We start from the raw sequence: 27,640 nt of genomic DNA on the forward strand, positions 1-27,640 counted from the left end.
AGTCTTTTTAAAGAGTGGTACCAAGCAGGTGAAATCAGAAAAGCTGTGCTATCAGACAGGGATTTTGCTCCCCTTCTTCCCAATTGACAATCATGCATAACAGACAGGCCTGAAAATGACCAGAGCATGTGTGTATCTGTAGCCATACCTCTTTTAGTGTATATCTTCCTCTCTTTCTTTTTGTACTGGTCCTGGGGTTTGAACTCTGGGCCTGTAAGCTGTCTCTGAGCTTCTTTTGCTCAAAACTAGCATTCTACCACTTAGCCACAGCTCCATGTCCAGTTTTTTGGTACCTTACATGAATCTCATGAACTTTCCTTCTTGGGATGGCTTTGAACCAATCCTCAGATCCCAGCTTCTCAAGTAGCTAAAATTATAGGCATGAGCCACTGGCACCCAGCTCTTTCTTTTTCTTTCTTATATAGTCACTGGAATTCAATTATGGGAATTTTATCTTTTAAAAAATTGTTTTTTCTGGGTCCAGTCATGGACCTGAACTCTGGGCCTGGGTGCTGTCCCTCTGCTCTTCAGCTCAAGGCTTGCGCTCTACCACTAGGGCCACAGCACCACTTCCGGCTTTTTTTTCCCCTGCTTATGTGGTGCTGAGGAATCGAACCCAGGGCCTCAGGCATGCAAGGCAAGCACTCTACCACTGAGCCACCTTCCCAGCCCCGGAAATTTTATCTTAAGGACCTAATTTAACCGAAGTATATCCTCTTCTTTAAGCATCGTAGCTGCTTTAATTTTTCATGCTCTTAATACCATTAACTTTGTGGCTTAAACTCCTGCATGAATTCACCAGGACAAATCATATTCACACCACAGTTCTAGGCCAGAAGCTTCCAAGGCAGGGACTTTGCACATTCTATGGTCCATCCCTAGAGCTGAGTCATCTCTAAGGCTGAAGAAGGTTTGTGTTTGTGGAGTGACTCTGACATCTTGTTCCATCTCTAACATTTAAGGAAATCAGCAAGAACCTTGCCATTGTTTAAGAATGGGCCGGGGTTGAACTTGGAAGAGAGTCCTTGTATGGGTGAGAGGGTCCTGTGAGGGGAGACCTTAAACCACTTTGCTAACACTACCTTCTCTGCCGACTGTCCTACTTGAACCGGATTAAGGCTTTTTGTTGCTGAACAGTGAGTGTACCAAGGCTATCTTCAGAAAAAGGCATGGGTCTCCGCTTTCTGGTTATATCACAGCTTGCAATCCCTATGGTAAAAATCCTTCTCTGGTGTCATGAATGGCTTGTGAGCCTCCAAGAAGATATGTTGGAGCCCCCATTCCCACTATCTGAGAAGCTGCTCTTATTCGGAAATAAAGTTGCTATAGATTTGATGAATTACAATCAAATGGGGGTAGTTCTTAATCTATTATGGTTGAGGTTCTTAGGGACACTGCTACAATGAGTCCCTCTTTCAAAGTGTTCATCTCACACAGGATTAACAATAAGAATATACTGAAGGGAGGAGTTGGGTTGGGAGGGATGTGTGAGAATGCTGGGTGGGGGGAGGGGGACACCCATCAAATGCATTGTGTTAATAACATCTTTGTACCACTACTTAAGGATAATAAAAATATAATGTAAAAGAATATCAAACAACTCAATAGCAAAGAAACTATCTTATTTTTTAAAAAATGAACAAATAACCCAAATAGATAATCCTTAAAAGAATATATATATATATATATATATATATATATATATATATATATAAAACCAACAACTTATTTAAAAGTATTCAATATTGTTAGTCATAATGTAAGTGTAAATCAAAACCACAAAGAGATATCATCTTATATCTGTCATACTCAAAAGGTAAAACGTAACAAATGTAGACACTTTTGTTTTCTGTATGGGGATCAGGGAGTGTTTATCTCGCTTTTCACTGCTCCTTACTTCAATCCTGTTATACTAAAATGAATCCTTGCTAAAACTGAAAAAAAAAAGAAAAAAGCTCTTTGCCAGAACCTCACACCTGTAATCTTGGCTTCTCAGGAGGTTAAGATGTGGATGGAGGATTGTGATTCAAAGCCAATTTGGCAGAAAAGTTCTTGAGACTCCATCCTTAAAATGACCAACAAAATGCTTTACTGAAAGCATGACTTACGTGGTAGGTGATCAGCCCAGGAAGCAATGGAGCAAGCATGAGGCCTGAGTTCAAATCTGAGTACCAGTAAAAAAATAAACCAATAAATAAGCATAACCAATGCTGGTGAGTCTGTGGATGAGGATTTCCACAATTGGTGAGCATATAAACGGATGTAACAGTTATGATTGTACTATTGTACAGTGTGGAGGTTGTTCAAAAAACTAGAACTAGAACTACTGTATAGTCCAGCAGAAGAAATAAAATCAGCATACTGAAAAGACATCTACACATAGCTGTTGATTGAATCAAGATATAGAATTAATCAAATTGCCCAACAACAAATGAACACATACTTAGGAGGAAAAGGGAAGAGAGATACGATATATATATATATATATGTGTATATATATATATATATATATATATAGATAGATAGATAGATAGATAGATAGATAGATAGAATGGAACATTATTATGTCATAAAAAGAGCCAAACACTCTCATTTGTAGCAGCATGGATGGAACAGATTACATTAAGCCAAATGAAATAAGTCAGACCCTGAAAGTTGATGTCATATGTTGCAGTATGTGTATGAGGTATTCTAGAAAAAGCTCATGTGTCGACGTTTTGGTCCTCAGTTGATGCAGACAGTCACTGAGGATTGATTGGATCATGAAGCACTAATTTCATCAATGGATGAATGATTCAGGTGAATGGCAGCTGGAAATGGACCTGGTCATAGGAGATGAGTCACTATGGGTATGCCCTTGAAAGTCATACCTTGTCCCTAGACTCTATTTCTCTCTGCTTCCTGGCTGCTTTCAGGGAGCAGCCTTTGTCACACTGTCCATTGTGGTGATGCCCTGAAGCAGTGGCTCCAGCTGAGTTTAGACCGAACTTGTAAATTTGTAAGCCGAAATAACCCCTCCTCCTTGAATGATGTTTCTCTCAGGTATTTGTTCCAGCAATGAAGAAACTAACACAACCCACAGTTTCACTTATGTGTGGGAGATAAGTCATTGATCTCACAGAAGTAGAAAGGAGATGAATAGCCACCAAAGTGTGGGGAGAGTGTGTAGAAGGGGAAGATGAAGAGACGGTGGTTAAGGTGCACAAGGGTGTAATGGGAAAGGAAGAATGACTCCAACATTCTGCATCACAGTTAGAAAAACTATGGTAGAAGACAATGGATGTGTGTGTGTGTGTGTGTGTGTGTGGACGCGCGCGCCAATTCTTGGGCGTGGCTACTTGAGCCACAGCTCCAGTTCTAGCTTTTTGCTGGATAATTGGACTCTGGCTGGCTTTGAACTCTGATCCTTAGATTTCAGCCTCCTGAGTAGCTAGGATTACAAGCATTAGCCACCAGTGCCCAGTTTAATTGTATATTTTATTAATAATTAATAGGGAGGACTGTGAATGTTCCCAACACAGGCACAATAAATATTTGAGATGATGAATATGCTAACTATCCTGATTTGATCATTTATACATTGTGTACCTGCCCTGAAATGTCACACTGTGTTCCATAAATATGCATAGTAGCTGTAAAAACAAGTAAGAGAATTATATTAAAAACCTACAGGAAAAAAGGAAGAGGAAAGCAGACCTGGAGACATAAGGAAGGCAGTCACATAAAGATAGAATTACTTGGTCATAAACTAAGGGAATCCTGGGACTAACAGAGCCAAGAGAAAGCAAGAGTGTGTCTCTTTTTCCCTTGTACTTTGGACTTTGATTGTAGACTTCTGGTCTTAGAATTATACATTTCCTTTGTGTTAGATTGCCCAGATTTGTGAGACCGCTGTGCCAGTCCTAGAAAAACGAACATACCTAGAAATAAAAAATCTAAAGTCTAACTTCTCCACTGACTGCTTTCCCTTGTCTAGATAGCCCAGATAACCACTATGAAATAAATGAGCAAATCAGAGAAAAGAAAAACATGGAAGAAAGATCCATTTATCTGCAGATCCCCTTATCCAGTGTGCTCATAGAAGTCATTACTGAGCAATAGTCTTAGTCCATGGGATTGGTGCATGTCACAGGTGTAATGCTCTCTCCTATGGGAGGTGAACCCAGGGAGCCAACGCTTTAAAGTTTCTGCCTGCAATAGCTGCATCAGCTACAATGGCCAAATCACAGAACTCTTGAGTCGTTTTTCATGCTGGATACTACCTATTATTTCTACTCTCTTACCAACTTGCTCCAGTCTCTCCCTTCCTCCATCCTGCTATCCACTCATCCAAATCACTAACCCAGAGCACATTCTCTGCCTTCTTCTTAGGTGACATGTTAGCAGCAAACACTACCATTAGCAACTCCCTTCTTCTCAAAGCCTTCTCTTAGTTTTTCTCTTACCATTCCTCTGCATAGTCTTCAAACTCATCTCTGACAGGTCAGTTTCCTTGATTGTTGATCCCTGAATCTTCTTTACACCAAGCCACCTTACCCACTCTTATGCTACCAGGGGCCACCCAGTCACTGATATCTTCTTCTCAGATTTTGTGATCCATAATGCTCAACCACTCATGTGGCACCTCCTCTGGCTAGCACAAAGATTCTTCTGAGTCAACATATTCAGCATGAAACCCAGCTCAGTTTCCCTTAGTAGTTGGGTTCTGTGGAGTTTTCCTAGAATAGTGAATATACCCATCAATCACCTACCCTGCATAGCCCTAAACCAAGGAAGCATCTTCAATACCGTACTTTACTTTCTTCTTTCCATCTTTCTTATCCAGTCACTAAGTCCTAGTTCAATCATCCTTAAGTATCTAGGGAATTGATTCCAGAAACTCCAAAGTTATCCACATTCTTAGCCACTCAAGTCCTCAATATAAGATGGCAGTTTCCTCTCTAGATTGTTTATAATACTTAGCTCGGTATACATTTTATGTAACTTGTTGTTATACTGCATTGTTTTGGGGGAGAGAAAGGAAATGAAAAATAGTCTGCATGTGTTCAGTACAGCTACATTGTTTCCAATACTTTGGATCTGCAGTTAATTGAGTATAGAGATATAGGACTTGCAGACACAGAAGGATGAATATACTTTGATTTTTTTTCCTTATCTTTGGAGTTTGTCTACCTAGATCTGACTTCCTTGCCATTCCCTTAGTTTGCTTTAAGCAATCTTCTGCCCACCTACCTTCACATCCATTTTTATAGTAATCAGTCAAGACAATCTTTAAAAAAACACTAATATCTTTCAGCCCTGCCTCTTCCTTACCACCTCAGAGATGGCTCACTCGGGGTTATGGTAAGAACCAAATGCTTCATCTAGTTTCCTTCTATCTTCCTGTTGTTCATTTCACTATGCTCTCATGGCTTCCCTCACGATGCCCAGATGAATGTAGAATCTTTTACACTTTATATGCTCTTTCTACTCTGTCCAAAGGAGACAGAAGCAATGGCTGGTTTGTAGTAGCTCCCTAGAAAGAATATTCATTTGCAACAGTTTCCTTTCCTCAAGAAATCATGTCAATGTCACTTCAGGTCTACTGGCGCACATTGGCAATGTCTTGGCTAACACTTGGGCTGAAGGAGCATTGCACATTGGTTGTATCAACAGCCTAACTTGTTGGAATGGATGGCTGGTGTGAGCGGGATAAGGTACCTTGACTGCATTACTCTAATAGTGTGGATCTTGAATGCTCCTCCAAGATCTTTGTATTAAAGGCTTGGTCTTTAGCACAGGAGTGCTGGAAAGTATGGAAGGGGCCTCACGGGAGACTTTCAGGTCATTGGTATAGTGGAACTCTGTGCTGCCACCACCTCCTCCTTCTTCATCCTCCTCTTCTTTCATCCTCCTCCTCCTCTTCTTCCCCAACTACTCTTCTGTCCTACCTCCTCTTCCTTCTCCTTTCTTATCATCTTTTCTTCCCTCTCCATCATGTATGTGCTGCCACAGTCCCAAGACTATTGACTGAAGCCTCCGAAACAATGAGTGACAATGAACTTTTCTCCTAATAAGTTGATTGTCCCAGGTTGTTGTTATAGTAGCAAAAATCTCACAGAGCTAAAAATAACCAGGATCCTCTCCTGGACTCCGGGGGTAGGGTAAACCACTCTCTCCCATACTACCACGCCACACAAAATCCAGCCACCTCTGCCACCGGCCTCCTGGGTAGTGTGGAAGGAAGGGTCAGAAATCACAGCATTACATACCATGGATTGGCCTCTTCTGTTTCACCCAGGTCATTGAATGGAGCACAAGCACCATGTTCTCAGGGAAGTTTCCAGAGCCCTTCTCAAGGCGATTACACACTCATCCTCTCGATTACATAGCTCCACAGAGCTCTCTGAGCTTCCATTTTGCAACCTCTACTTGTCATTTGTGAGCCTGACTGTCTTCTTGGGCCACCCTGGGGGATACCCAGTTCATGAGGGCAGCGTTGGGTGAACTGTGCATTTGTGCATTGCCTGTCGCTGTGGCTAGTAGCATGGTGTCTTTCACACTCTAGATGCTCATTAAATGTAACACATATGCCAACATAACTCATGGAACTGTCAATTACAGACAACCATAACAAGAGTAAACCCTTCATTTATCATATCTCTATCGGAAAGTCATCAATGCCAACAGTTTTTCAATTCTTTTTAAATTTCTTTTTCTATCAATGTATACATTTCTATGAATGGGTTATAGGGCATATATAGTTGTGTTTTCTGAAGATTTTTTTTCACCCCACTACTAGGAATTGAACTCAAGCCCTCACATTTGCCAGGCAAGTGTGCTATCATCTTTTGAGCCAAACCCTTAGCCCTTTTATTAAAATTGAGAAATGTATATGATCTGGAGAAAAACCAGAATGTCCCAGCCTTTTATTATTTTAGTCATTTTTCATATAGGGTCTCATGTCTTTTGCCTGAGATGGCCTCAAACTTAGATCTTCCAGGTCTTTACTTCCTGAGTGGTTAGGATTACAGGTGTTAATTTTTAAATGGACATTATCACACTAATATATTTATTGATCCATTTCCATATTAATAGACCCATGTGATCAACTTTTTAATTGGTGTATGTGTATATTTGCTTTTAAATATGTTTCGATGAATATCCTTTGCATATTTATATTTTAGGTTGGGTATATTCTATGGAATAGAATTACAAGATCAGATGACATGATGTATTTCCTGCATATTATAAAACAACAATCATGCCGTTGCCTCTTGAGCATACACTGTATTTCAACCAGAGTGTGGACTTAGCTTCTATCTGCAAAGCAAAGTGAAGGCCTTCCCCCACCAGCAATAATAGATACTTTGACCTTCGTCTAGAAGTAATAATGATATCCTAAAAATAGCCTTTCTATTTGGTTAGTATCAAGTTCATTATCAGATTATACAAATCTATTACCATATTACCATATTATCACTAATACTATAGAAAGATAAGCAATTCTTTATTACAGTGTTAGCTATTCTGTTTCCCAGTCTTAAAAAAAACACAATTATTCTGTTTTGCCAGTGACAAACCTCGCATCTTTTCTCACCTTGCCTTTTAAAGTTTTCTTATTTCTCTCTTTACCTTTCTTTCCATCCACAGTGAAAAAACAGTGGCTCCAAAGATGGGGGTGAGGTGGGGATAGGTTGCACTGTGAGTGACAGTTGGCGATAATTTCACATAAAGAAATCAAAGCTAATCATTACAATAAAGCAGACTCTGGGTGAACGTTCCTTCTATTCTGACTTTCTCTTCCATTCCACCAAATGAGCACTTTTTTTTTTAAACACCAATGCTGATCAGGTATTGAACTAGACCAGTGTACTCTCCTTTAGCTTTTTTGGTAAATGGTGTTCTACCACTCGGGCTACAGCTCCACTTCTGCTTTTTGACAGTTAATTGGAGATAGGAGTCTCACAGACTTTCCTTCCTGGGCTGGCTTTGAACCATGAACCTCAGATTTCAGCCTCCTGAGTAGCTAGAGTTACAGGCATGAAGCACTAACACTTGGCCACAGAGTGGATTTTATTGGCTAGCTAGCTGCTATCCTGCTTTATTCCAGCAGAGCTGCGAGACTTGTGATCTTGAAGGCAGAACACTTGCTTTTCTCACTGAGATTTCCAGTAGCTGTACCTGTCATATCACACAAAATCTATTCATTCACTCACTCTTCAAAAAATTGTTTTTTTAAAATTGGTCATGAGACTTGAACTCAGAACCTGGGCACTGTCCCTGAGCTTTTTTGCTCAATGTTAGTGCTCTACTACTTGGAACCACAGCTCCACTTCCAGTTTTCTGGGTGTTAATAGGAGATAAGAGTCTCATGGACTTTCTTGCACAGGCTGACTTTAAACCACAATCCTTAGATCTCAGACTTCTGAGTAGCTAGGATTACAGGCGTGAGCCACCTGTGCCTGGCTCAGTATCCATTCACTCTTGAATGAATATTTGTGTCATGTACCAGGGTCCATGCTGAGCACTGGAGGCCCAGCTAGGAAAGGTCACTGCTGTCTTCAGAGAGCCTGCCATCTAGGGGGCAGTAGATAGAACCTGTAATTAGCACCTACTACCAATGGGAAGGGTGATGTGTGTGTGTGTGTGTGTGTGTGTGTGTGTGTGTGTGTGTGTGTAGTCAGAACTCCTCAAGGCATAATGGGTGGGATTTAGAGATGTAGTGCATTTATGTTCTCTGCCCACATGAAGCTCTTAGCTGAGTTATTTATGCTTCAACCAGAATATTGCTACCTTCATTAGTGCAGCCCGGAGCCCTCTGAGAAATGTACAGGACACGTGCAGGGCCAGAGGCTTTGGAATCAGAGCACCCTGAGTTCAAAGTCTGGTTCTGCTGCTTTGTGTCTCTCAACTCTCAGCACTTGCTTTGTCCTTGTAAAATGGGACTAAGGACAGCTATGTAAAAGTGGGACATTTAGCAGGGCACCAGTAGCTCATGCCTGTAATCCTCAGTACTCAGGAGGCTGAGATCTGAGGATGGTGATGCAAAGCCAGCCCAGGCAGGAAAGTCCCTGAGACTCTATCCCCAATTCACTACCCCCCAAAAAGGGAAGTAGAGTTGTGGCTCAAGGGACAGTGTGCAGGACCTGAGTTCAAGTCTCAGTACTCTCTCTCTCTCTCTCTCTCTCTCTCTCACACACACACACACACACACACACATACACACACACACACAGGAAGGATGGTTCAATTTGATCTCTGTGCACAACGCTGGAAACGTGACAGTTTCAACATGGGATGTGATCCTGGCATTGTTTCATCTCTGCCACATTTTATCATAGGCTGCTTTTGAAAGATGGCACCTCTGAGAAGGCCATGGAAGGGGTGGGTGGCGACAGGGAGACCCGCCCTCCGTGAACTGGTAACCTTCTCGGCCATGGAAGCAGACAGGTCATTTAAAAAATGTAATTTTTTGCAGTGACATTCTTCATGCTAAGTCCAGGGCCGGCATGTCTGTTCCGCTCTGGGGCAGTAACCCAGAAAGGAGAGGCAGCCCGGGCCTTGCCATTCTGCGGCCTGGTCTGCTGACAAAAGAATTGTGCAAATGAACCTTTAAATCCGTAAATAGTGCCCCACAATGCGGGGAAGAATGCAGCGGCGACAAAGGGCAATATTCACAGTTTATCTCAGGGTGACGGATCTGAATAGACGCATGAACACGGGTTTGTTAGAGAAAGAGCCGGCCACAGCCCCCTGCCGGGAACACAGTGGCCGCAGTCTGCCGTGCAAACAGTCAGTCTAAATCCTGAACAATTAGGGGAAACCAAGCTGCCTTTATCTGAACTTCAACTTGTTCTCATGATTGATATGGGAAATGAAAAGTTGTACACGGCTCGGTAAGGCTCCGCCTGCCCTCCATGCTCTCATGCCTTCGTTGAAGGTGAATGATGGATATTTCATACACATCCCCATCACGGCCACCCCCAGGTTAGTGCAGGGACTGGGTGGGGCCCAGAGCACCAGATTGGCCCCAGGATCTCTACCTGGCATGGCACAGGTCTCTGAGCAGGCAGATAGCCCTCTCTGATCTCAGTTCTCTGAAAAGATCTGTCTAGAAACCTCAGCAAGACCCAAGTGTCTCCACGTGCTTCCTGGAAGGCACACGGGTGTCTCTGCGTAGGGAGACACGTGTTAGATATTCTTCTGCCTGACTTCAGACTAGACTGATGGTCTCTCTGGGTCTTGGGCCTGTGCCTCATCAGTGTGTATAGGGCCTGGTTTGGCTCCTAGCTATGAAGTGCCTTATTCTGTCATCCAGTGTCTTCGGGTTGGAGCCTGTGCTCAGGACCAGGTAATGAGGATGATCTGACTGTGAGCAGGACAACCCTTGCCTGTGCACGGTGTGAACATGGAGCCTAGATGTAAGAAGCAGCCAGAGGCACCCAGCTGACTGGGCCCAGCTCTCCAAGAACATGGGCTTTGGTGCATCCCTGCTGGAGTCTTTGGACCTGTAGAAGCTTGGACACATGTTGGCTGCACCAAAGGGTGAGGAGGAAGAGGTTGAACTGGACCTGGACGATGATAGGTTTTGCGAGGCTGGGATAACAGTTGGGAAACAGCATTTCCTGTTGTACAGGCATCACTGCAAACTCTAGGAAGCCAGGGTGGTTCCAGACCCCTGACCTGGCGTGTGGGTTGGGAAGCAAGAAAGATAACTGGATCATCAAGGGCCTTGAAAGTGAAGGGGAAGAGTTTGTTGTTTGCCCCATTGGGAATAGGGGCCTTGCAGTGCTCTGGGGCAAGGGAGGAGCTACCTTCCGATGCAGAGCCTTTCAAAGCCAGGCAATATGGTGGTGCAGGAGATGCCCGGACAAGGCAGGACCGACCAGGCCTGGTGACACATTGGCTGTGCAGAGAGGGCGTCAAAGGTGATCAAGACTGTGAGCCTTTGACTTCCATGCCAATTCATGAATTAACGAAACTCCTTACTTCTTCCCACCCAAAAAGGAGTGTCAACATTCCACAGGCCATCTTACCCGTTGCCAGGGAAATTATATAACCAACCAATCAATCAATCAATTAATTTACGCATGTGTACTTTTAGGGAAGGAAGCAGGATGTGTGTACTAGCTAATAATTATTCAGTTCTTATGGCACACTCAGGGTGGAAACTGTTATCACACCTATTTGGCAGGGAAGGATAATGGAAGCTAATACTGTCACTCCTTCACAGCTGGAGAAACTGAGGCCCATCCACAATGAAGTGATTGACTTGCTCAAGCCTGTGTTGGGATTTGAACCAGGGTCTATCTGATGACAAAGTCAGTCATTGCCTCTGGCTTGATAGGCCTGGAGGGAGGGGACACAGGCTATTACACAAAAAGACCTGCACTGAGGCCACAGCGGCTGAAGCAGACTTCCCCCAAACCCTCTTCAAAGCCGCCGGAGGTATTCAGCTTGCCTGGCATTCAGGCCGGAAGTATTTCCATTGTCCCTATCATCAGAGGTAAGTGACATCTTGAACAGTTCAGGAAGATTAAATAGCCTGGCTCTGTCAGAAAGCTGAGAATGAGAGAGAGAGAGAGAGAGAGAGAGAGAGAGAGAGAGAGAGAGAGAGAGAGAGAGAGAGAGAGAGAGAGAGACAGAGAGAGAGAGAGAGAGAGAGACAGAGAGAGAGAGAGAGACAGAGAAAGAGAGAGAGAGAGACAGAGAGAGAGACAGAGAGACAGAGAGAGAGAGAGAGAGAGACAGAGAGAGAGAGAGGGAGGGAGGGAGGGAGAGGGAGAGAGAAAGGGGCATTATAGAGCTTTTCTCTCTCTCTCTTTCTCTGTCTTGTCTTGAAAGAGCTCTAGAGAAGCACTATGGGAAGACGCAGGGGCAATGACAGACAACAAGGTCTGCACGGAACTCGGGAATGTGGATTACTGTGGTTTGGAGCTGCTAAAGCAAAGGGGGTTCCTGGTCAGGATGAAAATGAGGAATTAGTTTTTTCCCTTCCCCTCTGAGCCTCCACTTCAGTGCGCAGCAACAATGCATGTGTGTGTGGGGGCACTTGACATACCCCTTTTCCAGGCCATGTTGGCGCCCCATGTGGGGCTCCCAGGGGAACAAAGCCGATTTTAACGCAATGAACTCACCCTGCATTCCCCAATAGAAACGAGAGAAGCTGGGACTGCAGAGTATCTGTCTTTCCACTGTCTAAACACACAGGACAAACAGACCTTTGGTTTTTTTTCTTTCCCCTTTTTCTTTTTCTTTTTCTCCTTTTTCTTTGCATGAGTTTACTTGTGTGTAAACTTTATCTTCTGGAAGCAGATTTTCTTCCTTCCCTTCTGTTCTGGTTTGCTTTCAGGAAGACAAGACACTGGCAGTTGTCAGGATTTCCTGGAGGTGACTTAGGGGCGTGCTGTCCAGGAAGGAATGAAGGAGTGAAGAAATTGCCTTTCATTCCCAGAGACTTGACTCTGCAAAAACAGCTGGTCACTTCACCCGAACCTACTACCTTGTACACACAGCATTCACTTAGGAAAATCATGCAGAAAATGTAGGTGTTGAAAGAGCTTTAGATCCCCAATTTGGAGGCTCTGAGTTCAAGTCACCAGCAACTTACAGTTGGCTTGGCAAGAATGGTCGTTTCTGCTGCTGCTGGAATGATGTAGCCTAAGAGCCTCAGTAGTACTTTCTGTGCAGCAGGTGCTATGTCAGGAGATGTGTGAATGCAAACGTGTTGGGCCCTGCCCACACCTGGGAAAGTTAAGAAAGAAGGTAATTTGCAACATTTTTTTTTCCAGCCCTAAGTGCATTTTTCAGATGTGAGGTACGTTTACTATATTGTATGTGAAAATCAATAGTTGAAGAAATGACTTAGTAGTATTTACTGAGCTCCAGTCCCTGGGTGAAATTTCTCCCAGTGAACATTCAAGACTATGTTCACGGACATTGGGTCACTAATGGTTCCACAATCTTATACCTTATGCCTTAAAAGTAAGCAGCAGAAGGCAGGTGCTGAAATCAGAAATGCGACTTCAGATTTGCACAATGGGCATAAAGAACTTGGCAACTCTTCAAACCTCTTAAGCCTGTAGGCAGTCATTGGGTTCATGTGTGTTGAAACCAGACTTTTCTGTCTTGCCTTCCTTCCTTCCCTTCCTCCCTGCTTTCTATTCTGTGAATTGAATCCAGGGCCCATGGCATTCAAGTGCTCTACCATTGAGCTATGCTCCTAACTTTTTGAATAAATTTTATTTTGAGACAAGATCTCATTAAATTCCCTAGACTGGCCTTGAACTTGTGATCCTCCTGTCTCAGCTTCCAGTGTAGTTGAAATTACCGATGTGCGTTGCTAAGCCCAGCTTTTTAAAAATAATAATTAATAGTACTGGAATTTGAATTAAGGGTTTTGAATCTGCTAGGCAGTTGCTCTGCCACTTGAGCCATGCCTTCAGCCCTTCCATGCAGCTTTAAATTTGGAATTTGCCATCTGTGCCTTGAGTTGAATGATAGTTTCTCTCGCTTCTTTTCCTTTCCCTTCCTCTCCTCCACTCCCCTTTCTTCTCTTCAGGATTTAAGGCCACAGTGTGGGGAGCTGGAGAAGTTCATGCCAAGGAAGTGACAGAAGAATCCCTTCCTCTTGGAATCTGAATGGCAAGGCCAGGTGAGCCGAGCCTCCCTCAGCTGCAAGCTGCATTCCTTGGTCCTGGCTCTTCTTACTACCAGGGCTGGGCCGGGATGAGGAAAGGGCAGTGTATTGTGAATAAAGCACCAGAAAAGCAGCCCAGCACATCTGGGATCACATGGGGCTCATGGGCGTGGTCTGGGCTTGGTTTTCTAGGATGACAACACCAGCACCTCACAGCTCAGCCAGGATGGAAAGAGACAGAGGGACCTGGGACTCTTCATGTGGAAGTGTGGACCTGGGCCGGTTTCTTCCCTGTGAGATCACCTAAAGGGGCAGAGAGGACTCAAGGACACGCTAGGGACTCTGAAGCTTCCTCGGTCAAAGAATGGGAAGCAAAGTCGTAGAATAAATGATGATATCTAGGAGAAATCAGCTGGCAAAGGTAACAGCTTCCAGGTAGTATCTCCTGCCGAAGCCCTGCTCCAGGAAACAGGACTTGAATGTCTCTGCAGTCGGAGGCTATGGGAAGCCAATGTCTGGTCCAGTTCCACTTGGCCTTCTCTGTCCACACACTTTGGATTGCAGGAGGAATGACAACATATGAGAGACTTTGTGCCCATCCCTGACTTAGGTGAGGTGACTCTGGTTGGAAGAATGTTGGGAGGGCACAAAAGGGGGAGGGTCTTCCCCGTGAAGTTTAAAAAGCACTGGCTTTGGAAAGTGGCTTTCACAGAAGTGAAAACCTGCTGTGCTGTTGGCTTTCCTTAGCTTGTGTGGTCCAAATGAACCACACGTCCCCCTTCCCAAGACCCGATGATCACGCCTGCCAACTTAGAGCTCACTCACAGTGACTCTTGGCGACACATTGGCTAGACTTCTGTTCTACTCCATGCGCTTTCTGGCCTTTTGCTTCTATTAAAATTTCAAGTGGTGAAAAAGTATTAATCTTCCAACCGGAAGAAAGCGAGTTCTTGTGATATAGAAACTTCCAACTTCCAAGAGTTTCTACTAGTGAAACTTCTCACCTAAAGCATAGTTCAGTTGCTATTATGGTGGATATATTTACTGTATTCTTTTAATTAACAGCAATCAACATATTCTGATTACACTACCCACAAATTGAATGACAAAGAGGCAGTTCATTTACAGCATTCACATGGGATAGCTATATTTGACACATTATACAAACAATAGCCTAGTTTGCTTACAGTTGAGTCATCATATAATCCCCAAACAAGAAATAAATAAAGACTCAAAAAAAATAGAAGAATCAAAATAAAAAGTGTTGCTGGGCGTTGGCGGCTCATTCCTATGATCAAAGCTACTCAGGAGGCTGAAATCTGAGGATCACAGTTTGAAGCCAGCCTAGGCAGGAAAGTCCATGAAACTCTTATCTCCAATTAATCACCAGAAAATTGGAAGTGGCCCTGTGGCTCAAGAGGTAGGGTGCTAGCCTTGAGTGAAAAAGCTCAAGGGTAGTTCAAGCCCCACCACTGACAAAAAATAAAACAAGAACAAAAAATGCTCTTTTTTTTTTTTGAGGAAGACAAAGACATCCTGCAAATATTATTCTTGATCTTTCAAGTGGACAGAGTAGAAGGTGAGTACGTGAGGAAGGTTGTGATTTCTCTTTTTAGCAAGTTTGCTTACTCCTCTTTTTCCCTTCCATTGCTCAGGTTCATGGGAAAGCAGCCCTCTGTTCCCTGAGGGCTGGAGCTCTCCTCTGAAGCTTTGATGGGTTTTCCTGAGTCATTCTCCACTCTCCTGGAGATGTGGAAGCCACTTGCTTGTGGATTGGCTTGGCTGAGTCTTATAAGGACTGAGTCTGGCTTGTAGTCTGAGCCACCAAGTCAAACTGTGCAAACGTTGAGTTCTTATTTTTTTTTTTAAACTCCCTTGAATCTATTTTAAGACTAAGGAGGGAGAACTATATCTTTGGGGCTCTTTATTCTTGGTTTTTCACATGTGCTATTTCCCATCGTTTGCGCTTAAATCTGAGTCCTAATATACTTGAGCTCAGGTCTCCCAATTCTCTGTGTGTCTACACTTGTCAAAAAGGTGATGTCTGTCTCCTGGAAGGATAGAGACTCCATTAGTCACTGCTTTGTCTTTCCTTTATTGTATTAATTAAAATTAACATAATTTTAAATGCAAAAACTCCCACTATGTCTAGTAATTCTTCCTCACACAGTCCCGGGGGCCCTGGATCTGGGCTGAGCTCCCCAGGCCAGGCTGTCTCTGCCTGGCACCAGGCTCTGGCTTCAACATCTTGCAGAGCTTCAGGGACATCAGGGTTCCTCAGAGGTTCCTGAGATCACTGCTGTATCTCTTCAGCTTGCCAGGACCCTGCTGGACACAACAGATGCCAGAGCCAGCCCTGTGGGAGCTTACTGCCGGGAACCACTGCAGTGCTTGGCAACCAGGGCCCACTTCAGAGGAGGTGGAAGACAGGATATGGCTAACTCTTCCCCAGCTTCCCCCATCTCGACTCATTTTCATATGACTTTAGGATATAGGCTAGGCTCTGCAAGACAGAGAAAATGGACTAGTGGCTCTAGTATCACTTCAGCTTTCCTAGAGGTCCCCAAGAATGAAGGGAATCAGAGTCTGTCTACATCTGTGACCGTGTTGGGTCAGAAGCTGGAAGGCTTTGTGCCAGGAGATGTTTAGATCTCCAGCAGTGGCTATTGTTCATCTCTTTCTCCTTCACCTTTTAAAAAGTAAAATGATATCCCTATTATGTAATATTAGCCATAATAAAGTGAATAAATCACCACATTTGGTATCTCCCAAGTGCTGAGCAACCACCATCTCTATCCAGTTTGAAAATGTGTTCATTACCCCAGACGGAAGACACATGACCATTAATTAAGCAGTTCCTTACCCTCTCTTGGCCTCTGATAAGTCACTGTTCCATCACTTTTGTGGATTTCACAATTCTGGAGAGTTCACATAAATGGAACCATAAACTAGGTAACCTTTTGGATCTCACTTCCACCACTTACCATTCATTTTCGAGATTCATTTTTGTTATGGAATATTTCAGTACTTCTTGCTTTTCCATAGCTGAATAATAGTGTATATTTATACTACCACCTGACTGTCCTTTCCTCTACTGATGTGTTTTGAACTGTTTCTACATTTGGCTAATGAAAATAGTATTGCTTTGAAGATGTGTATACATGTGTTCAGTTGTTGAAAATTAGCTTTAAAACAAGAGATAGACTGGATTAAGTTATTAGGCCATATACATAGTTTATTTTTGCATTGCTGGGGTGTAAACCCAGGGCCTTATGCCTGCTAGACAAGTGCTTTCCACTGAGCTATTTCTCAGGTTCTTCAGCTTTTTTTTTTTTTTTTTGGTTGGTCATGGGGCCTGGTCGCTGTCCCTCAGCTCTTCAGCTCAAGGCTAGCGCTCTACCACTTCAGCCACAGCACCACTTCTGGTCTTCTGAGTCATTTATTGGAGGTAAGAGTCTCACAGATTTTCCTGCCCGGGTTGTCTTTGAACCTTGAATCTCAGAGTAGCTAGGAACCTCAGAGTAGTTACAGGCATGAGCCACCAGCGCTTGGCTCTCATCAGCTTTTTGAAAAATCACAAAACTCTTTTCCACAGTACCTGTGCCAATTTATTATCCCACGGGCAGTACACCAATGCCCCGTCTCTCCACATCCTAACACTTGTTATTCTCCATTAAAAAAATTGCAGCTATCTTCATGAATATGAAGTAGTATCTCATTGTGGCTTTGATTTGCATTTCCCTAATGAGTAATGATGTTGAGCATCTTTGTACATGCTCCATGGGCCATTTGTATATCTTTGGAGAAATGCAAATTCAAATCCTTCACCCATGTTTTAATTAGATTGTTTGTCTTTTTGTTGTTTAGTTGTAAGAGTTCTTTATGTGTAGATGCTAGATATTAGACTCTTATCTGATTTTTAAATATTTTCTTCATTTTTTTGGTTTGTCTTTTTCCACTTCCTTGAAAATGTCCTTTAGGTTCAAACATTTTGAACTTTGATGAAGTCCAATTTGCCTTTTTTTCTCTTGCATTGTGCATGTGTTTAATTTTATATCTAAGAATCCATCACAAAATCTTAAGTCATGAAGATTTATATCTATGTGTTCTAAGAGTTTTCTGGTTTTATTTCTTCAATTTAGGCCATTGATTCACTTTAGGTTAAAGTTTTCTACTTTTTGATGAGAAGTCACTGTATCTTCTCTGCTTTCGGGCTCGGGGGAAAGGGGAACTGTCCATCTGGGATATGCCATTTTCAGGACAGAGGGACCAGAACAAGTGCAGAGTTATAAACCACATTTGAAGAATGCAGCTCAGACGTGTTTGATCGATGATTTGTCTGCCTGAGTATGACATGTCCCCTACAGGCTCATTGTTGAAGGCTTGCTTCTCAGATGGTGATGCTGTTTTGGGACGCTGGGGGAACTTGGGGAGGTGGGTCCAGCTGAAGGAAGTAGGAAACTGGAGGCATGTCCTCAATGGCTTTATCTTACCCTGACCCCTAGCTGTCTAAGTGTCTCTACTTCCTGGCCCCCATGATGTGAGTGACTCCATCTTCTCCTACTGCATCCTCCCCACCAAAACGAACCGACACCTCTGAAATGGCAAGCACCCTTGGGTTGTTTTATTCAGTATTTTGTCACAGTGACAATATACTTCCCCATTGCTTTGCCAAGGCTGGTGTCAACGGAATAGAGAATTCTGCAGAAGGGTACGGAAAAATCTCATGTACAATTTTCCAAAAGGACAAAAGAATGTACAGTTTTCCAAAGGGGAGAGAGAGAGAAGTAAATCAATGTGAAGTGAATCAATGTGCCTATCTACTAGATAGGCACTAGAAATGATAATACATGAGTCAGACAAAGAGAATTCAGAGTATAAATACAAAGTATTTATAGGAAACTTTTTGGATACTGGAATATCAACCTTACACTTCCTTATCTGAAACTACTATGACCAGATGGCTTTAGAATTCAGAATTCTTTTTTTTTTAATTTTAGAAGAAGGTATAGTATATTTATGAAATGTTTATAATGATGATGATGATGCTGGTGGTGGTGGTGGTGATGGCAGTACAGGGGCTCGAGCTAAGGGCCTCATGTGTTCAGCATTTTTTGCTCATGGTTGGTCCTCTACCACTTGAGCTATGCTTCTAGTCCAGCTTTTTATTCTTTAATTTTGGAAATAAAAATCATGCAGACTTTTTGGCCCAGGCTGGCATTCAATTGTGATTCTCAGACCTCAGCCTCATGAGTAGCTAGGATTACAGAGGTAAGCCACTAATGCATGGTCTTATCATCATTATGACAGTTATTATGCACAGTTCAGATGGGAGTGCTACCCAGGGTCAGGTACTGGCAGATTTGATATCCAGTAGGGCTGTATCTCGTTTCATATATGGGAAACCATCTTCTTGTAATTGCACATGGTGGACAGGGTCAAGAGAATACTCTAAGGGTTTCTTTCCTTTGTTAAATTGTTACTTATCAATTTTGTAAAGGTACTATGTGTGTATTATGTGAGACTTCTTGCAAGATCCAGAGCAGAATCATATAATTAATACCTTAATATTTTTGCAACAGACAGATAATGCTTCACAAAGCAAAGGCTCGTTGTTGCTTAGATTAAGTTTTGCTGCCAAAATTGGAGGAATAATTTTAGTTCAAGCCAGGTTTCCTTACAAAAATGACCTCAGATGCCACCAACCCTCTGGGCTTTTGGATTTTGGAATTGCAGATAAGAAATTATTGACTTTAACAGTATTACTTCTATCCAGATGTTCCTAGGAACTAATCAGGCAAGTTGGTTATTATTTCTCTGCACCATGTTTCTGGGTAGCTGTTTGTTGATCATCTGTTGAGTGGAATCAGCCTTGTATGGGGGGTGAACAACCTGCTTGTGGCCAGATTCCTGCACTTAAGTACCTAAATGACCACGCTGGAGACTCAGAGGGTGAAAAACAGAGTTGAGTGGTGGCATGTGGGTATAGCTAGAACTTCGGAAAGAATTCAGATGCACTGGGTAGGCAAGAGTCAGCCAGGAAAGATTCCTTCAGGGTATCTGGGGGATTTAGCTGAGTAAAGGGAAGGTTTCACAGAGTTCTATGTGGGGGGAATTCCTTGGAAAACAACTGCACCAGCCAGAGATCCTAGGCTGTGAGTTTAGAGCCATCAAACTACTTCTGGGGCTTGTTGGTTTGTTTTCAGCATTTGTGATTAGAATGGCTTGTTTCTGAAAACCTGTTAATGGAATCTTTATAGACAAAAAGAGAAGTCTATTGGAAAGTTTAATTGAAATGTACTTCCTTGGTAATCGGTCTGGGGGAGGGGGGGAATGAATGTAAGCCCATGGCTTGGCATGTAGAGTGGAGTTGTTGTGGATCTCATTCCTGACTCTGCAGAGGACTGAGAGGATCAAAGGGAGTCAGAAGAGGACATGGGAGTGAGGCTGTGATAAGGAGGCTGTGGAATAAAGCATATTCGCAGGTCTTGCAGGAGCCTGCTGGGGTAGACTTTCCAAGCTGTGGGTAGGCAGCTGTTCCCACTGTCCTGAGAGGGCATGCCACCAGTCCTCCAAATGCACCAGACACCCACCGTCTCCAAGAGGATCTTCCAAACCAACCATCCCTGTGGTAGGAGAAAGAGTCTCTTCCTTCTTCTGGTCTGTTCTTCCTCAGCCTTTGAACTTTGAAACTTGTCTTATGGGACCAAAGGTACCAAGAAGGAAGTAAATTCTAATAGGAAATGACATAAGAAAGACAGGACCGGCTCAAGGAATGAAGGCATGTGAGGGGCTTTATGAGCACTTACTAGGTCCCCGAGGGCAGAAAAAGCGTTGTTCTGGATTTGCTGTCTTGTCGAGGACAAAGCTCATTCCAGAAACATATACTGAGTCTCTGCTGTGGTCTGCATCCTTCTCCTTCTCAGCATCACAATGGTACAAGACAGGTATCATTGTATGGTCGGTTCATTTGTAGAGGACTCCGAGAGGCGCTTGTGGGAATCACGTGATAGGGTTGGTGAGTGGCAGATGTGGAATGACCCTGGACTTTCAGTTTCACTATGATTCCCTGATGGGGATTCCCAATGAGGGATCGAGAATCATGTTCCTTACTTGGGCTTTTCTAGTATTCTAATGCTCATCCCTGAGTCTTCTCTCGTTGAAGGACTCTGGAAGAGATGACTTCCTCCAGAAAGCTTTCTGCCAGGCTCCCAGGGAACACAAGAGATTTTTGGACACCATGAGTTGCTGTATACTGTCTAGTAACCTTTTCTTTTTCCTTTACTTTTTGTCACTTCTACTAAATCCCGATTTTCCCAGGAGCCAGACCTGGGCACAGAGGTACTGAGGACCTGGGGCTCCATCCAAGGCATGCTGCCACTGTAAATCCTTGTCTAATGGTGACAGATGCGATGCCTGTGGCTCTGACCTGTGTGGTTGTTGCTCAGGAGAGAGTGAGCAGGATGCCCTGGTTCTCCCTGCAGATGCCCCGGCTGGAAAGGCTGAAGTGGTCTGATGGAGGAGATGGCAGAGTTCCTTTCTAAATGTCAGCATTTTGAGTAGGGAGGGATACTTCAGGTTTCTCTCTTACTTTAAGGTTTGAGAAAAAGGGGACCAGAGCATTTTATGGGCTGCCTTAAGCAATAGGATCCCATGGGCAGGCCTGCAGAAATGGGAACTCTTGTGTGATGGGGGAAGAAGGGCTGAGAGTAAAGCAGCAAAGGAACATTGATCTATCCATAGATCCATCTACCCATCCATCCATCCATCCACCCATCTACCCATCCATCCACCCGCCCAGCCATCCACTCACCCATCCATCCACCCATCCATCCATCAATCCATCCATCCATCCATCCATCCATCCATCCACCTATCTACCCATCCAACCACTCTACCCCCTCCCATCCATCCATCCATCCATCCATCATCCATCCATCCATCTGGACCAGGAGTTCAGGTCAGGCCTGAGAATAGACTCTACCTCTTTGATCCAGGGCTCAACCCCAGGCAAAGTCTTTTACAGAATCTCCTAGCTTCCTGTCTGTTCACTCACTCTAGGCTCATCATTGCTGGGGAGGTGGTGGCCAGAGGCCCCTTCTCCAGACAGGATATTGTGTTCTCTTGTCCCAAACCCATCTACTGCGTCCCATCTTTGGCTGGATGCTGGGGGGTCTTGAGGGGCTGTGGCAGATCCACATGTGGCAGGTTTTCAGTTGAGGCCATTAGGAAGCTGAGTTCTACACTCATTGATGAGGGAGGTGACAGAGACATGTCTGGTTAGAGGGGTCCAGAGCACATGGGGTAAGGAGGTACTGAGAGGGTGCCCTAAGCTGGGATGCACTGGAACCCCAAAATTGGGGAGCAAGAAGTGTGCTGAGGGGCTGGGAAGGTGGCTCAGTGGTAGAGTGCTTGCCTTGCATGCTCGAGGCCCTGGGTTCTATTCCTCAGCACCACATAAGCAAAAAGAAAAAAGCTGGAAGTGGCGCTGTGGCTCAAGTGGTAGAGCGCTAGCCTTGAGCTGAAGAGCTGAGGGACAGTGCCCAGGCCCAGAGTTCAGGCCCCACTACCGGACCCAAAAAAAAAAAAAAAAGAAGTGTGCTGAATACACAGATTAGAGAGATGCCAAGGGCAGAACCCAAAGGGTGTTATGCAGTACCAAAAGCCCAACCATCACTGGGCTGTCCTGAGGGTCTCATTGTGTTGTCCAGATTGGCCTCCTGCTTCAGCCTACCAAGTGACAGGATTACAGGAATGCACCAACACCTCTGGTTCTAGGTATGAACATTTTTACTGTTATTATGAAGGTGATATATAGAGGGGTTATAGTTACATGAATCAGGTAATGAGTACAATTCTCTTTGAGCCATATCTCCCTTTTCTTTCTCTCTCTTTCTCCATCTCTCTCTCTCTCCTCTCTCTCCCTGTTTTTTCCTCCTGCCCCTACCCACAAGATGTACACTTCATTTCACACATAGTATCTAGTGAATATACCCTTTGTTCCATCTTTCTGTGTCCCCCCCAAATACAAACAAACAAACAAAACTAAAGGAAAAGAAAACAAAAACAGCAACAACAGCAACTAAAAGGCATCTCTTTTTCCTTTCTTTGGAGTTCATTTCATAAAATATTATTTTATATGTTATATGCACATAGTTATTGAGCCATGTCATCCACTCACTCCCATGTATATCTTCCTTTGGCTTCATAGGCACATTCTAGTTATCACAAAGGAGGGAAACCATGTAACCTATGTTTCTTTGGCTCTGGCTTACTTTGATAATATAATTTTTGGATTTCCTTGCTTTTTAGAAGTCAACACATTTTCAGATTTTTATTTTATGTATTTCTTTTGCAAATTATTTGCTTCTTTTTCCAAATTTTATGTGATAATTAAGAAAATTTATTAGAAAAAAGGTTTGTGTATGAAATATTTACAATTGTGTATTCCCTCTCCCCCAGTTTTGTATTTGCTTTGTAATTTCATGCATGTTGTATTTTCAATACCTAGGTGGGAATTGCTGTAGAACTTAACGTCTGTGATTCATGGAAACAGGGAGAAGTAGAGTCCAGGAAGGTGTGTAGGTATGTAGGTTTCTGGCATGGACCCTGGGGAATGTGAGATGTGTTTGCTGAGTGCCCTTGCAGTGGCAAACTGAGGTTGAGGAATCAGAAAGAATTAAGGTAACATCCGAGCCACATTCCTTGTGTACAGCTAAGGAAGAAGCAATGAATATTTCAACATAGGCCTCAGCAGGGAGTTCTGGGAAGAGACAGTCATGAGTTCGTGTGAGGTCAGAAACGCAGCTCGTGTATCCTAAATCCTAGTTCAGTGCTTGACCTTTAGGAGGATGAGAGCGACAGTCTATGCTGGATCTGAGTTTTTAACTTCAACGTATCTTTAAAAAATAAAAATATGATCTTTGCACTCCTTTCTAACCATAATTGGCTTCTCAGCCCCCTGGGGAGATGGGCTGTGTTTTGAATATCCCAAGCCAAATTAATTTTGGAGGTAGAAGGAGGAACTTACCAAATGTTTATCATAATGAATTTGCTCTCCATCTGCATTAATTAATTTAGTCATTTCTACAACAAGTGGCATTAATATAGCACAATGGACTTCTCCATTACACTGGATTAATTAATAGGAATCAATATGGTAAGAACAATAACAAAAAAAAATCCAGAGCAAATAAAGCTTTCAGTAATTAGTTCCCATTCCCCTGCATGGTCATCATGCCGGGAACGCTTCCCCTCACCTGGGTGGGTGGAGTACCAACAGTCTTTGCATGTGATTACATTTGATGTTTAAGCTTCTATTTTGTGATCTGGCAAAAATCACACACAACTATGGCATTCTATCTTCCAGCATGCCTATAATTTGCCAGAGATGGCATAGAAATGCCCCTCCCTTGGCCAGATCATGCTCTTCTACCTGATTAGTTATTAAATAATGGTTTTTCTTTAGGATACCTCATCCTGAATCCTACTGCATGACCCAGGGCTTCCTCCCCAGGAGGCCAGAACTCTGTCTGCCTGCTTGCCATGGTCTGAAAACCCGAACTGAAGTCTCAGCCACAAATCCTTTTGCTCTTGTTTAGTAGCTGGACAGAGGAGAGATGTGGTGAAACAGAAGGGCAGGAGGGACAAGGACCTGCTGGAAATGTCTCGGCAACTAGACAGGTGTTCAGAAAATCCAGATCTCCTCCCGCTCAAACATGGTCAGTTGAAAATAGAATAGGAGACATCTCCATATAGTGTTAGGTTGGACAATCATTTCTAGAATGCAAGGTGTGTGACTTTATGCTTACAAATAACTATAGTTTTTTCTTTTCTGATGCAGAGCATACTATTGAAATTCTGCTCTCTTCCTGTGTTCTATTTGATTTTTTTTAAAGAAGTATTTCTAAACGAGGGATTGCATCTCAGGATGCAAAGTCACATAAAGATGAAGACGGTCGGGGCTAAAGGGAAGCTTGTATGCCCGTGAGCCCACCTTTCTGGACCTAGCCAGACTCTGAGGGGATTGTGGGGCAAAACCCAGCCAGCTGGCTGCTCCAGGGACCTGCCAGCCCCAATCGGGGCCTCTTTGACGTTGCCTGGAGACCATGCGACAATGCCTCCCAAGCAGCCCTGCGATGATCTTTTCTGAAGTAGCAGCCCCTTCAATTATTTTATTTCCATTATATTATGTTAATTAAATCAGCAAAAAGAACAGAGCACATGCATGTCCAAAGTGGTGTGTCTGCGAAGGGTTAATCGGAATGGCCCTGGCTGTGCTGGCTGGGTAGAGGCAGCCCCAGAGGGAACAAACACCTTATTCCAATCAGCCCAGTCCAGTCTGGAAGCATGGAGGGGGTCCCACTTCTGCCTGCTATGGGTCTCTGTTCCTGAAGATCTCCAAGCCACCCACGATACCTCTGTGTGTGTGTGTGTGTGTGTGCACATGCACACGCACACATGCATGTAAATACAGCAGGAGTACCTGGCAGGGGCCATACATTAAGGGATCCTGTGGCCGCTTGAGGTACATTTAGTACCATGTCCAGACTTGAGGAAATACCCACTGAGAGGCAATGAGTGTCAGTTAAGCAGCTGTAACCAAAGCCCCTGCAGATACGTCCTGCGAATCCTCTCAGGCAGTGGATTTTAAAACATTAGGGTGAGCTGTGCACTGGGGGGCTTATGCCTGTCATCCTAGCTATTCAGGAGGCTGAGTTCTAAGGATCATGGTTCTAAGCCACCTGGAAAAGGAAACTCTTATCTCCAATTAACCAGGAAATAGCCAGAAGCAAAGCTGTGGCTCAAGTGGTAGAATACTAGCCTGGAGCCAAAAGAATCAAAGTGGCAGCCCCTGAGTTCAAGCCCTAGTACACACTCACACACACACACACACACACACACACACACACACACACACACACACGCACACACACGCACACACACACACACACACACACACACAAAGCACAACATAACACAACCAAACAAAACACATTGAGGTGCTTTACTGTAATAAGATCTTACATCGAATCTCTTGCAGGAGCTCTTTGATTGGAGTGAGAGCTGGTGTGAGGGCAGTTCCTCCTTACTCTGCTTACCGGAGGCAGAGCACAGTCAGAAAACCAGAGTTCAGAGCACCTGAAAGACAGGTTAGAACCTGTATTTTTATCTGGGCTGCTGGCATTGCACATTGTACAATGACAGCACTTATGCTTACAGAAATAGGCTTCAGAGTACTCAGAGATGAAAATAGAGAATGCTCTCCTGACTCAATTTGCTTGTCCATAGAATGGAAATAAAAGTAGCATATGGGCTCTGAGGTTTCTAAAGTCAGTAGAAACTTCCCTGTTCACTGTGAAGCAATTTTGAGATGGTAACTGCTCTGGGTGGATGTGTTGGATGTGTTTTGTGTTTTAGTAAATACATCTATCACATAGATCATCACCCTTCTATCTCCTCTGTGACCAGGCCAGTGTGAGGTTGCTCACTGAACTTATTCTATCACTTCTATGTTCTTTATAGACCTGTTTACGGGAGTTGGGGGTGGGAGGTGGGGGTGGCTTACCTGCTCTTCCTCCAGTTTATTAGATATCTTGTTCCAACCTGGATTCCCTCACATTCAGTGTGACATGGCCTCACAGATTTTTGAGACATCCTCTTATTTGAAAATCACCAGCAAAAAAAAAAAAAATAGCAGTCAATGATTTATGTTTAAAAGACGACCGAGCAATTACCCGAAGTGTATTTCCTGTTCTCTCGCCTTTCCAATATTGCAAATCTCCTCAGTTTTGAAATTAAGTTGTAAATGAGACTTGAGTCCCACATTCCCCTCTTTGTTCTCTCTCCAAAAGAAAGTGTCGAATTGCCAGTTCAAAGAAAACATACACATAACTGAGATTCAAAGGGGCTGGAAGGGTTTTCTTTCCCCTAATCTTCATTACTGAGCTTGCCATCTGATTAACCTTCCAGAGCTGCCCCTGGGAAGAAGCGAGTCCCTGATCTAGCACTTTCAGACTTTATGCTTGTTTGCGAGACAAAACCTATGGTCAGCACCACCACCATCTTAGAAAACAATAGCCAGGCCTTTGGCACCTATGAACTTTTAAAAAAAGAGTTCTGTCAAGTGCACTGTGTGCTAGATACACTTGTGCCCCCTTTGGATGACCTGGAAGTGGCACACACAGTTCATGTAACTTTACACAGGTTACTTAACTCCGTTTTACAGCCAAGGCATGGGTTTGAATTCCAACCCAAGCTGTCTGCTCCCATTCTTTGCTCTTTGTTCTTAAACTTCACTCACACGCCACCTGGCTGAGAGTTAAATGTTAAATGTCCAGTGTGGGGGCTCGAGTCCTTTGCAACTCTTCTGTATGGAAAGGCTTCTGGTGACAGTGGGCACTCATGCATCGGGTTGACAAATGTGCACATACCCCTACAGCTATACTTAGCGGGGGGAAGATGCTGTGTTCCTTAAACTGGCTTAACTGAGCTGAGAAAGTCTCCATTCTATCACCAGAGTAACTGGAGGATGACTCTCCAACCCAGGACATTGGAGAATGCTATAGGACTCACCATAGTCACGTCAGGACCCAGGTATAAACTAGATCTGTCCCCAGTCAAATGAGCTTGGCAAGGTCCCCTGGACGGTGCGTCTCCTGGCATACACTCAGCTTTCTGAGTATACACATGCAAAGTTTTGCTGTTAGGAGCCTGCCCACTGTCCTACCCCTCAGCCTCTCATTTCCAGCTTTCCCCAGGTCCTTTACATAGTTTCTTGTCCCCTTCTCTGGGAGCCTGGCTTAATGCACTTGCTATCCTAGGCTCACATCCGAAATTCTCCATGTGGCTTTTTCTTCCTTCTCTGATCGCCCTGATCCAATCCAGAAGGGTTGAGAGTCTAGATCTTGGGTAGTGAAGGCTTGGGTGGTAAAGGTTGCAAAGAAGGCAGCATGTCTCCCAGAGACAAAGTGAGTCTCAGTTTGATTGGGATTCCTATTGGATGTGGAGAAGGGAGGT

Source organism: Dipodomys merriami, unplaced genomic scaffold, assembly GCF_024711535.1.
Source record: "Dipodomys merriami isolate MVZ:Mamm:240054 unplaced genomic scaffold, mDipMer1.0.p SCAF_17, whole genome shotgun sequence".
Taxonomy (NCBI): Eukaryota; Metazoa; Chordata; class Mammalia; order Rodentia; family Heteromyidae; genus Dipodomys; species Dipodomys merriami.